Source organism: Psammomys obesus, unplaced genomic scaffold (genome assembly GCF_907164565.1).
Source record: "Psammomys obesus unplaced genomic scaffold, mPsaObe1.curated_primary_1811, whole genome shotgun sequence".
NCBI classification, from domain to species: Eukaryota; Metazoa; Chordata; class Mammalia; order Rodentia; family Muridae; genus Psammomys; species Psammomys obesus.
The window spans coordinates 18734959-18744521 of record NW_026585895.1 but is presented as its reverse complement, the minus strand read 5'-3'; the positions used below and the strand labels follow the sequence as shown (position 1 = coordinate 18744521).

Genomic DNA, 9563 nt, shown 5'->3' with positions numbered 1-9563 from the left:
GCCAGGTTAGAAAGTCCCGCTGTAACTGGAGACTGGGTTGCTAGTCCCGATGCTTTCTGGGAAGTCCTGGGGTCTCTTCACTGTGCTCTCCAAGCTTCAGAGGCCCAGCGCCTGGTGTGTCTAGCTTGTATGGCGTTTCTGTCTGGTTTTGGTGAGTATATAGCATATTCTCTGTCACTGTGGGATTGGGCGGGCCGTACCGTCAGTGGTGGCGCTCCTGCGGAGCTAGTATGGCGTCTAGCAGACTCGGGCCCTGGGAGGATGGTGCAGCCGCCGCGTGAATCTGGGGCTCCGAGACACAGTACTGCTGGCCTTTGCAGATAAAGGGCTTGGGGCTCCGCCTCAGTGGCTGCAGGCCCCAGGCAGTTCTTAACTTAGGATTTCTATTGCTGTGATAAAACATCATCTTCAACAGAAACTTGGGGAAGAAAAGATTTATTTCATCCAATACTTCCAGGTAACAAACTGGAGGAAGCCAGGGCAGGAAATCAAGCTGAGAACTGGACACAAGAACTGAATCAGAAGCCAAGGAGGAAAATTGTTTCCTGGCTTTCTCTCATGACTTCTATAGCCTGGTTTCTTAGCCTGGTACCATCTAAGACCATCTGTCTAGGTATGGCAATGACATAGTGAGTGGGGCCCTTCCATATCAATTCTCAATCAAGAAAATACCCTAAAGACTTTCCTACCAAGCTTATGGAGGTATTTTCTCAGTTAAGAGTTTTTCTACCTAGACAAGTCCATGTTTGTATCAAGTTTACTACAAACTGTCAGCCTAATCGGATTCCTCATCTTCCACCATGAGAGAGCCTCTGAGATGCTATAAAACATTATTTAGGAAATTCAAAATTTCTGTCTTCACCTGCATTTGTCTATGGGCATGGGAAGATGCAGGTGGAAGAAGATTCCCAAAAGGGAAGGAGGCTCACACCTGTCCCTCTCCTTTGCTTATTTTGACTGAAGTTCAGAGACATGATTGATGTAGAAAGTGGGCATGTTATTCTGAAGCAGATAACAAAATAACAAGATAAATATCTGGATATTCAGTAGATATGTGATATTTGAAAGACATAAATTTAATATTGTCTTAACCATAGTTAACTTGAGGTCTTTGATCATTTTCATATATTAATTTATTAATATACCTTCATGGGATATTTATACTATAATTTTAACAGTCAAATGGGATGCATCCAATTTAGATGTTTCTACATGGTAGTACCAGGAAAGGTTCGTTAATAAAAAGAAATTTTGGGAGTCACAGGAGAGTTCATTTTGTTTTTATTAAAGTCTACATTAATAAAAAAGACAAATGGCTCACTGGAACATGCATCGGTAGTAAACTATACACCATGGAGTTCTGGGATGTGTAGCTTTGCCTTTCCAGCAAACTGGTAAAATTCCTGGCCTGCAAAGCAGGAGAGTTCTCTCTGCAGGGTCTACATGGATTCCGCCTCGGCAGGTCACTTTGCATTTTATAAGAAACGTGGGTATGTGGTTGGTGTGACTGGCCAGGTCTTGCCAGTTGGGATGTGCTGAGAAATCCTACTCAATAGTAGATATGAGGTCTGCATTGGAGAAACTTCACTCTGATTTGACAAGTGGGTTCTCAGTGTCCATTGCTGTGTTGTGTGTTGTTGTAGAAATGAAGCTTACTGTTTGAAAGCTTTATGGAGAGTATTTCTACTGTGGATCTGGAATAATTTAATCCTTCTTGCTGTAGTTTGTAATTTTTTTCTTCTTCAAAAAGTGATGAAACATTTCTTAGGCTATAGAAGTTGAGGTGGCCACCTGTTCTTTGATGTTCTTTGATACAATGGAAAATATTATTATTTTTAAATAATAAAAGTAATCAATTTTTAACTTTTATTCTTCATTGATACTTTTTTCAACATATTCACAAAGTGACAGGATTGAAGAGACGAAGCTAGATGCTGGGTGCCCTTGAACGTCTCTTAGTTAAATAGCTCTATAGATGTTAAACTGGAATAATTAAGAGCTCACATACTTACCTTATAACCTCATTTTTCCTTCTGATTTAATAAATTTAATTCGCCACATTTTAGTCTTATGTTAGTAGTATGAGGCTAGAAGAAAGGGTATTATTACTTCTAGGGTGGGCCAGTAAAGATACTAGGATTTACAAGAGAGTGGTCGTGATGATGTGACCTGAAGTATTAAAAGGGAAGTAGAGAACAGCACAGCACCCTGGCAATAGAAGGTCAGGGGCACCTGTGGCTCCATCTTCCCTGTAGAGCGTTGTGTTCTCATACAGGACGATTGCCAGAACACATTTGTCATAAAGAGTGGCAAGTGGGGCTAAAAATAGGATGTGAGTAAAGAGGCCAATGAACCTTGTGAGTATAATCCCAAGTATTCCCTAGGGTAGAAATATGGGGCAAGCTATCTCCGTATCTCCAAATCCTGTTTACATCCCTGTACTGGTTAGTTTTAGTTAACTCCACAACTTGACAGACCTGGGAGGAATTGCTCAACTGGGGAATTGCCTCCATCAGGTTGGCCCATGGGCATGCCTGTGGATCAGTTCCTTGATTAATGATTGATGTGGGAGCACCCAGACCACTTTGGATGTTGCCACCCTTGGACAGGTGGTACTGGCTTTCATCGGGAAGGCAGCTGAGCAAGCCACGAGGAGCAAGCCGGTAAGCACAGCTCCATCATGGCTTCTGCTTTAGTTCTTGCCCCCAAGTTCCTGACTGGAGTTCCTGCTTGGATTTTTTTCAGCCATGGATTGTTATCTGGAGGTATAAGATGAACTGAGTCCTTTAAACTTCAAGTTACTTTTGGCCTGCGTTTTATCACAGGAACAAAATTCAAAACAATCTTTTATTCTGAATTTGAGTAATTTTGTTTACTCCTGAACTATATTAATTCTTTTTTTTTTTTTACTTCATGCCAAAGGTATGTGTGTTCATGTCTGTGGGAATAGTAATTCTATTGAGGCAAGAATCACATTTATAATGTAGATTATAATTGTTTTCATCAATCCATGCAGTGGTGATTCGTATCATTGTTTTTTCTCATTAAAAATGTACCAAATGTAAACACTTTTCAGCTATAAAGAAAAGCAAAATCATGAAATATTAAGTAAATGGATATAACTAGAAAAGATGATGTTACCAGTGAGTAAACCAGATCCAGAATAATTAATGTTACTTTCATCTGAATTTCCTAGCTCCAAATCTTTAGATATAAATGTACAACATAGACTAACTGAAGAAACAGAAACATAAAAGGGATCGATGTTCAATGCAGGGCAACAGGTTGAAAAGAGCCAAGAGAAGGAATAGCAGTGTGCTAAAAATCTGAAGGAAATGGGTAAAACAGGAGGGTTCTAATTATCGAGGGGAGAGCGTGATTAATACAGAGGATAAAGGAGGAACAATTAACCGTAAGGGTATCTGGAAAAGTAGTAAGGAAGCATACTATTAACTATCTATCTAAAACTGCCCAAAACATTATAGACAATTGCTGTTGCCATGTTGCCTCTTAGAGGTAGAAGGTAAGTCCGTAGTGCTGAAGATGCCATGCACTTCAGACACAGAAGACCCAAGTTCTATCTGAACTAATAACCTCCTCACTGAGGACTAGCTTTCAGGGAACCAGAAGGTGCCATTTAAGCTTCCAAAACAAGGAAGCAACCAAGAGTCCTATGCAGCTCGGATACCTATGAGCCCACAAGGACAGGCAAGGCCAGGCCACCAGAAAAGTGCAGTAGTGGCATGTGACTAGAATTAGCTTCTTTCAACAAGAGGAGACCACGCCTGGTTCTGGAAAACTAGCCAGCCTAGGGCTAGTGTGGTCATGGATCTTGGAAGAGAACCTTCAACTGCTACTTTACTAAACCAGCACAATCCCTGACTATAGTCTAAATAGTTATCATTATACCCACAGAAAAGTGCAGTTTTCACCAGTAATCAAGGAGGCTTCTCCCTGCAACAGATGGAGATCGTTACAGAAAAGCTACAACTGATTAAAATGCAGAGCTGTGGAGCCTGGTCCCAACTGATACATCTACAAGACAAATTCTGAGCATACAAGGCTTGGATTGCATTGTAGAAGAGCTACCAGAAAGACTCTAAAAGCCAGAGGAACACAGAACTTGCAATGAGATTTTGTCTCCTTGAAATCAGGAAAGGAATGCTCATAAAGTCTCATCAACATGATTGCTTAAAATGAACCAAACGTGGACAAAAATAGACATGTCAATGTGAACTGGAAAAAGACCATGAGGCCTCAATACTACATATATAACTGTAAGAAAGTAAGGAATACTGAGAGTCGGAGAAATTGCCTTTTCCAAGAAAGAGCACAACAATCGGTTATTCAATACCAAATAGTTATCTCTGAAAATATACATATTCATAGTGTTACACAGGCTGAGCAAGTTGTGAGATATATGTTATGGATACATGACATATATATTTATATGAGTAGTAACAATTAAAGAATAGAGACCATGAATTTGAAAGAGAACAAGAGGGTACATGAGAGGAAAGGAAAGGGAGAAATGACATAATTATAGTATAATCTCAAAAAATAAAAATTATTTTTAAAAAGGGCATGTGCCATTATGCTCCACCTAAAAGTAATGCAATTTTATTTGTAGTAAACTTTCTTGCTCAGACTTAGTTGGATTTGTGCATTTCCTTTTAGAAACAATAAAATTTAAACGCTGACTTTTAAAAAATATATCAAATAGAAGGAATGTTCTTAGAGGAATTATCTAAGAGAAAACCTTGGGCAATAAGTGGCAGTAATTTTAGTGTAGACAGCAATAACGAGCACCAGGAGAATATCTAAGTCGCAGAATTGAGACACTCATATGCCTCTAGGTTCTCTGAGGGGCTGAGAAATACCCATTTTATTTCTGTTTATTGACACAGCCAAAGTAGTAAAAGATAACTGTTATTTCTGTTTATGTTTTCTCTCTCTCTCTCTCTCTGTTGGGGTGGGGATGAACAGGGACTTACTATATAGCCTTCACTGGCTTGGAACTCCCTGTGTATACCAGAGCCATCTAGAATTTAGGAGATTTGCTTACCCCCACCTCATAGGTACTGTGATAAAAGGTATGTGCCACCATATCTGGCAAAAGATAAGTTTTAGAAACAAAAAACCCAGGGCCATGCACTTGGGAGACTGGGGTAGGATGATTGCTGAATTTGAGGCGAGCCTATGCTACTATCTTAGTCACTGTTCTTTTGCTGTGAGAAGACACCATGACCAAGGCAACTCTTATCAAAGCAACAACAGTAAGAACAACAATAACAAGAGCATTTAATTGAGGGCCTGCTCATAGTTCAGATGCTAATCCAGTATCACAGTGGGGTGCATGGTGGCACACATGACAACAGAGAAGTATCTGAAAGCTTTACATTCCTGATCTTCAGGCAGAGAGAGAGAGAGAGAGAGAGAGAGAGAGAGAGAGAGAACAGAGGATACACAGGGAGACAGGGCATGGCTTGGACTTTGAAGTCTCAAAGCCCATCCCTACTGACACACTTCTTCCAACAAGGCCACATTTCCTAATCCTTTTAATCATCTCAAACAGTTCTACTTCCTGGTGACTAAGCATTCAAATATATGATACTATGGGAGGGGGATTCTTATTCAAATCACCATAGCTATGGAGAGAGTCTTTGTCTCAAAACACTTAAAAAGGGAGTGGGCAACAAAATCATTATAAAATTTAAAATGTTTCCATTTAATTGGTTAATGTTTTTTTCTCTTGACCCTCAAATATAATAGAATATCATTGTTACTGAGATGGAAGATATTGCTGCATCTCCATGTCTCTGGAGATGGACCTAACTGGGGTGTCCAGGAAATGAGGACATGAGCTATTTGAACACATGGACACAGAAAAGTAGGGATTGGGTAGACTGTGCTCTCTGATGGAGAGCATGCCAGAAACACAGTGAATTTATTATATACAGTTGAACATGAAAGTAGATTTATTATATACAGCTGAACACAAAGGCATGTTTAACTCACCTTGGTAGGAGCAGTCTGTAGGAGAGCAGTCTTCAGGATGTAAACAGACAAAAGGAGAAAACTTATGGTGGACATTTCCTGTGTATACTATCAACAGTCACAGTTGGACCAAGGAAGTCCTTGCCATCCCTCTGAGCCTCACCTGAAGAAGGCTTTATCATTGTCATGGGCCTGAGGTTTTGCTCTTTGATGTGCCCATGCTGCTATCAAGAAATACACATTCACTAGGACTTTGAACTTCACTAGTTCTCTACAGGATATGGTAAAATGTCTTCGTTACTCACAATGCAAGAGAATGGAGTGAGTTATGATGGGGCATGGGTTTACAGGTACCTCTGAATACATATTTTAATTTTAATCCATGTAGCTGTACATATAAACTTTTCAAGCATTGAAGGCTGAAGTTAATAGTCTTCAACCTTCTGTGTTTCGCATTACATCTATCTTAGAATTCTGCTTAGTAGAAACGTACTTTAAAAGAACTAATGATGCCAAAAGACTTAGAACTGAAGTTATAAACCATCTGTCTACAAGTCCATGGGCTTATCCACTTGTTTTCTGGGTAAAGAGGTAGAAAAATGTAGTAGTTCCTCTTGATCAGCCCACTGTAGTCACAGGTTTAGAAAAATCAAAAGTGTTGACAAGGAAACACCGTAAGATTTCCTGAATGAGTTTAAAATTAATGTTTTAAAAATGATTGTTAGCTAACAGTTGAATCACTGGGAGTTAGGTAGAGGAACATAACCAAGAGAGGGATATGAATATCTTAGATGATATGGGCTGGGTGATACAGCAATGGCTGTCTCCGTGTTGTAGAGTTGCATATGCAAGAGCTGCTCAGTCTACCATGCTGGGATCCTTAGTAATCCCGACACGGTGCAGAAAGTCCAAGGGATTTCTGAGGAGCTGGTTGTCTTCAGCCCATGCTGGATGGCTGAAGAAACTGGGTTCTGATGACAGTGAAGGAAAGTCGCAGCAGCACAGATGCCTGTTGTTTTCAATCAGCAATAATCATGCCTCGGATAAACCTCATTGACTACGATACTGCCACTGCACAAAGCCAATGCCTGTTGTTTTAATGAAAGAAAATCCCAACCATTCTAATTTCTAATCTGACTCAGGAGCCAGATGCTGGGGTGAAAACCTGCTAACTCAGAGAGGCAGAGAAAGTAACCAGCTAACCTCCCTTTTCAGTTTAGGTCTGGATGGAAAAAAAAAAAAGGCACCCTAGCTTAGCTGACAGCCCAGGAGCAAAAGGCCAAAAAACAAACAAACAAACAACTCCCCATAAAAAACAAAACAAAAACCAACATAACAACAAAAAACAAAACAAAACAAACAAACAAAAAAACCCACAGGTCAAAGGCTTGCTAGCTCAAAGCCCCCAAAGCCAAGGAGCTGAGGAACTGAAGCCTAAGCTAAAGCCAGAGCTTGAGCTAATAGCCTCCTCTTCTTCTCCATGTTGTCTTAAATACCCCTCAACTCAAAGTCCCTCCTACTCTTTAATCTCTGTAGACTGGTTTCTAGCTCCACCTCTTAACCTAGGGTTAACTTTATTACATCCCATGTATGGAGAGCTCCTGTATTAAAGATGTGTCCTAGGGCTGGATGAAGTACCCCATTAATTACCTATTTACAATAAACAGAAAATTAGTGGATTAAAGGTTAAACAGGGGTTTACAGTTCACTATTTGGGGGATCACAATGGGATCAAATACCCTGCAATGGATGCTCTCAGCAGGAAGGAGGAGGGCAGGCAGGCAGGTAGGGAAACAAGTTCTGCTTTTCACTCTGCCCCTAGAAGCAAGCTGTGGTACACTTGCATCAGTAGGTGGTACAGAGGAGAGGCTATGTCTATGCTCTAACCTATGAACAACCTATGATTAGTAGCGAAACATTCCCTGAAAAAAAGGTGAGCCTGCAACTACAACCAGTCCAGCACCAGGGGCCCAGCCAGGGAGTTAGCCTGCGAGGACCACCTTTCTTGCGCTCTACAGGTCTTGGGTGCGGGAGAGGGGCAGACCATCTTCAAGATGACCCCTGCTAGGCACCACAGTGCACAAGCAGGACATAGCACTCCTGAGGCCACTCCTGAGTCAACCCTAGACACTACTAAGAGGAGCAGGTGGGTGGTGGATAAATGGCAATGAAAGAGAACCAGAATGATGTGGGCACAATGAAGAGAGGCAGAACTGTAGAGTCAAGGGTAGCAAGGAACTACCTGATGTGAGTAGCTGGTGATGCCATCTAGGACTGTGGTAGAGTCCTGGCTTGTACTGCCACCAGGGCCCACTTCTGAAAATGCTGTTGGGAATCCCAAAAGACACAGGAAAGGAAGGAAACCAGCCACTTGTTGGGATTCACACCTGTGCAGTCCCAATAGCCAAGTCTTGCTTTTCCTCTTATCCACCTTGATTCATAGCTCTGGGCTATCCTAAGTCAATGGGTAGCTGTTGATTCAAGGCCTGGTGAGCTGGGCAGTTGCAGGAGGAACTCTCAGTGCTGTGGAGGGCAGCTCCTTTCCATGGATTGCTGGATGTGGTGGAGTCTAAAGCAGATAAGGTCCTTTAAGAAGCAGATATCACAGAACTACCAAAAGCCTCAGGATTTTTCTAAAGCAAGGCAATTACCAGTTTCTTGATCTCCTGCTCCTTTGGGATTTCAGTGGCAGCTGCCAGCTTCAATCTACCTCCTTCCCCTCCTACTTTTTGGTATATTGGAGAGCTAGGCTAGAAGAAAAGGAGAGGGATCCATGAAGTAGTCAAGGGGTGATCACTGCTTGAGCTCAGCATCATGCAAGAGATGGCTGGCTGGAACAGTGGGTTAATGAAGCTTCCGAGGCTGCTCTCTGATTAGGGGGGAAGAGTGGAAGAGGAGAACCTCTTTACTAGTAGTGGGAGGTATCAGGGCTATATCATGAGCAGTCAATAAATATTCTGGACAGCTTGAAATTTCCTCTGCATCTTGTAACTCCCCAGTTCTATACTAGGATTAGGATGGGCATGTAGTGACTAAGAGCAAGAGTGGGAAATATTGTTGGCCATTCCTGAGGACAAGGCAAATCTATGCATTGTTGCAGCAAGCAAAGCAATGAACAGGATGAGGCAGCGAGAGCCATATAAATGTGGGTCCTAGTCAGTTTTAATTATTGCTATTATTTTCACTTTGCAATATTGCTTTTTGCCATATGCTTTTACTAACTAATGTGGTCCAATGGGCATGTGTCTAGAGGAAAGCAGTAGTGTGGGTTCCAAATTTGCAAAAATAGAACCTTTGAAAATGTGAAACACTGATTTGGTGAGGTAAAATTAACATGCTATACTAAGTGGCTTCATAGTTATTTGGGACTAATTCCTCCGCACTGAGAGCCATACAGGAAAAGGGCCAATGATGATTCAGAGGGTAAAGGCACTTACTGCTAAGCCTAATGACCTAAGTTTGCTCCCCACATGGTGGAAGGAGAGAACAGTTTCCAGCAAGTTGTCCTCTGACCTCACACCCCACACACACAAATAAATGTAAATGAAGGAACAAGAAAAAAGAGT

The 9563-nt window shown here is 41.4% G+C and overlaps 2 pseudogenes; one reads left to right on the top strand and one right to left on the bottom strand.

The window, feature by feature from the left end:
- Nucleotides 1-7000: 7000 nt before the first annotated feature.
- Nucleotides 7001-7080, bottom strand: LOC129671845 (U4 spliceosomal RNA; annotated as a pseudogene).
- A 728-nt stretch (nucleotides 7081-7808) lies between these two features.
- LOC129671791 (small nucleolar RNA SNORA17) lies at nucleotides 7809-7917 on the top strand (annotated as a pseudogene).
- Nucleotides 7918-9563: the final 1646 nt, after the last annotated feature.